Below are 4604 nucleotides of genomic sequence, written 5' to 3'. Positions count from 1 at the left end.
TATTAACTTATGCTACAGGTCGTAGCGCTACTTAATTTTATATCTCAATTTCGCTTTATGTTTGTGTCCTTGATATTTATGTATATTAAAATTAGCCTAAATAACGCAAATCACAATATTCATTATATCAAATATTGCTATGTGAAAGTACATACATACCGAAATCACTCAATCAATTGTTACTAGATAATTATCGATATATCTTGCGCTAATACTGATATAAGCGATATAAAGTCGACGAAAGGGACGAAATTTAATACACGTACGAAATGAAAGATTTACGTTATATAAATAGGCTGATTTTCCGCGCTTGGACAGCCAGACGCTTGTTCCTTGTGGTGCCCAGAACTCCTAGGTATGGATCATAAAGACCGCCTCATATCGATAAAGCGCCTAGAGCCTGTCTTAAATTTGTTGAGACGGCCAATACTATCATTCCATCCAATTCGCCGGGTTCGTAGAAAGTATGGCACTTTGCTTATACTTGTAGATAGCAGCTCAATGGACCTTTTACATTCCACTTTATGCCAGAAGGTTTTCGCAACCGCACAAATGCTGGTCGTGGATTAACGCTTGCTGAGGTCGTACATAGATCCAGCGCACGAATCCACCTGCTGGTTCCCATCCTGATGGCATTTTGGTAAGCGCACATCTCTCGGAGGATTGCATTACTTGCGACACATGAAAATTCATAGAGTGCCACGTCGCACGAAATCGTGCGATAGGAGTTGTTCGACTTTCAACGGTGTCATGGTTGTCATGCTTTTTTTTTCAACGCGTCATGATATTTATAATATTTTCTGGGTACGCTATATAATAATTTGGTCTAATTTTCTAGGCACTATGACGATTTCTGCAGATTTTATGATAAAAACTATGAGAATAAATGGATTTGACAAGAAACGTCCTTGGAACCCGGTGAAGGAATTCGTCAAAAACGATTGGCAGCCAATGTGTTAAAGGCACTATTTGCCCAAAGTTTTATGCAGATATCTTCATTGGTGGTGCTGGATTTAGATATTATAAGAATTAGATAAAATTTAAAATTGTGATATATGGCAAGGTGTGGTTGTAGTTCGTTTTGGCCCTCTCGAGGTAATACACAGCAAAGTAAGCCACCAAAGTATCATCCGGTTTCATGCATTTTCACACTGTCATAGGCGGGACCACGCCCAATTTTATATAGAAATTTAATCACAGATACCTTTCACTGCGATTCGCTGTACCAAATTATACTTGTACTCTTTTGTATCTTAATTTGCTGTTTAGTCCGATTTCGTCCATCTATAATAACGACCTTCATATGGTACCAAGCAACATGATTTTACTCAAGTTATCGCTTGTGTATACACAACCTATTAGATATCGTTATACCTATGTTTCTCCTCCAGTGACAGGGAGTCATGTTAATTGGTAATCAAACCATTCACAAAACAGAAAAACGTTAGATAAATCTCTCGAAAATAAAATTAAAATCTTTTAAAAATTAGCAAGAAACATCGGAATTTCCTATGGGGAAAGCTTTGTTGACTAATACATACATACGGTTGTATTAAAAAGTTAAATGTGGTTTTCTCTTCGTGACGAAGACTTCTGTGCTCACAATGTCCAACAAGTTGTGGTGCATACGAGTACTCTCCTGGCCGCTCATCCATGCGTCGCTTCGTAATTGTAACCGGTTGGTCGGTGTCGCTGATGTTGTTCAAAAATGCGCTTTGATGATCGGGTTACACAAACACGTGGGAGTAATTTTCTTGCAATTAGGATGCGATTACGATAATGCCGACGATGAGCTGTGAAAGGGTAATTGAAGAATGAGCTGCGCAGTACGAAGGCGGCAGCGTTGTCACGTGTCGGTATACAATAACAACATATACGCCAAAGCTTGTTGCTACTTTGAGAATGTCAGCGACAAAGAATCAAAGCCATTGGTTGTTGTGGTGTGGGTTTCTTGTACAATGTCTTGGGGTGGATTTGCCTACCGTCTTGTCGAGATGAAAAAAGGAGTGACGAAGGCGATTGATTCCGGTCGCACTTTCAATTTGGCAAAGTGAAAAACCTTGACATTCGAAGCTGATTGACTTCTTATCCTTGAATGGATTTGAATTGGGAATCGCGCACACGACTTCTGTAGCAGTAGCAGCGTTTTAACGTGTGTGCGAGCATGTTCGGGTTTTGTAGCTTCGCGTTGGTGCCCAGCTGGGAGTCAAGGTTGTGCAAATGTGGCGGGCTGCGACTGGCACAGTCAGAGCAATCAGCAGATAATCAAGATAAAGCAAAATATGCGCAAGCTGAGTAGTAGGGCGGTTGTAAGCAGAACACACAAGGCTTCGATATTAGGACTCAAAATGTAATTTAAAACCGAAGAAACACAACCAGCAACTTAGAATGGAGAAACACTTTGAAACTCACAGTTCATACACATATCTACGCACTTTCATATTTATTTCAGTTGAAATATACAAATATCATTCAAATGAAAAAAAGTTATAAAAGCGCTCCACACTCGTACATACAACCGTGCATAGTGGCTTGATGCAAGATGAAGGCGTGGCCGGTGGTAACTACAGTGTAGACCGTTGAGATCTTGTATTTCGCACGAATACTGTAATTATCCTAATGAAGTAGCAGGTAGGCGTGTGTAAAGATACATACATATGCAAAGTTATTCACCTGACTCCAAATATTCCCGGACTAAAATCTATGAATGAAGTAAATGAGTAGCATCTGTTGTCGATATTACAGTCGAACTTCCATATTGCGAATCACAACATAGAATTGTTTGAAAATGTAATGTGTAATGAAAAGAATAAATATGCTTAGTTGTATATTCCTTCATTTGTGTTAAACTATTCAGTAAAAGCTGTAGCAGCGCTGTTTCAGTTTAAAAATAATATCTCAGTCAATTGTAATACATGTTGGGAGGGAAATAAGCAAGCTCTAAATTTTGCAATTTATCTTTGACGTTTTCGAGAAGCACGGTACAATTATGAACGAAAGGTAAACATTTTCTGCTTTGAGAACTGGACTATTTATCCGGTTGCAAAAGTCATTATAGCCTGAAGGGTGTATTAAGTTTGCAACGATGCTTGTAACACTCATCTCTCTCTGCTGCTCATTTGTCGGATACGGATATCGGACAATTATAGCGTATAGCTGTCATAAAAACTGACCGATAAAACTCAAGACCTTGTATGGAAAACTCTTTTATTTGTCGAGGCAATTTGGCGTAGGTTATTATCCAAGGCATCCCTACAATCTCTAAACATATTGTGTAGATAGGACCACAATAGCTTTTAACTGCTATTCAAACCGATCAAAATCAGAATAAATATATTTATATACTACCCTATCATAATTCAAGCCACCATGACAGTTGTAGTGATGATATTCTGTTTATTGTGTTTTATCTTAAAATTTGAATACGGGACTTCCCCTAATCGCTTATTCGCTATAAGGGAATTCGTTATACAGAAAGCAAAACATATTGAAATATGATTGAAATTGTAGTGTTATGAAAATTAATTCCTTATGGAGTTTTCTCCAGTTTTTTCGATATAATAAATTCTTATGTCTATACATACATATGTATATATTTCATTCGTACAATTTGAGGCTATTTTTGGATATATGAAATTAGTAAAAGGCTCGATTGCTGATAATACTCGTACCGTGCCAGCCTTTAAGATTACAAAAAGCAGAATTCTTCATTCAAAAAATAGTTCAAAACTTAAATTACAACTTACAAAAATTAAATGCGTCTTAACGTTTCAAATACTCTCAAATCTTTTGATGCCGATCACAGCTTGCTGGGTCTCAAATGCCTCAATCTGTTTAGCGAGACGAAAATCGACATTCAAGCGAAGACGCTTAATCATTGGAGTCTGTTTACTTAATGAATTTGACACTGTGCATGCAACGTAATCATTCTTTCGGACCAGCTGGAAGAATTTTGTAGACAATTCTATAAGTGCTAATAGCTAACGATTGGGAGACCAATATCAAAATTACATAAAAAATTATGTTTTGGCATTTATTTTATTTATATTAATAATATCAACCATAAGTCCAACTAGTCAACTGTGTCTATAGTAGACTCATTACTGAAAATATCGGTCAATGTGTGAGATATATAATTAAAATTCAGAGAGGATCCTTTCCTGATAATAGTATATTTGTATGTCAAAAATGGGTTGAATCGGGCCAAGACTTCCCTTAGCCCCCAAATAACTAATATATATAAAGATTTTCAAACTTCCGGATGACTTTATTCCGCAAATAACGTCCAATATGTGATTAATATCAGGAGTTTTGAACATCCGGCTGACTTTACTCCAATGATTGGTGGTGGTATGTGAGGTAACTTATTGAAACCCTGGGAGAATTTTGTTAGTCTTAGACATGTTAGTAGTATGGGGTAAAAATTGATAAAATCGGGTCAATACTACCCCAACTCCCATATACTACATAAGGTATAATGATTTTCGGATACCTGACGCCCTCCGTAATAAGATAGCCTTACTTGCGTAGCGGGGGTTATGCGCAAGCGGACACTCGTGGGTCCAAGTTATAAGCAAATTAAATAAAAACAATAAAAGCAAAAA

This window comes from Bactrocera oleae, chromosome 4 (genome assembly GCF_042242935.1).
Source record: "Bactrocera oleae isolate idBacOlea1 chromosome 4, idBacOlea1, whole genome shotgun sequence".
NCBI classification, from domain to species: Eukaryota; Metazoa; Arthropoda; class Insecta; order Diptera; family Tephritidae; genus Bactrocera; species Bactrocera oleae.
This window is presented reverse-complemented; position numbering follows the sequence as displayed.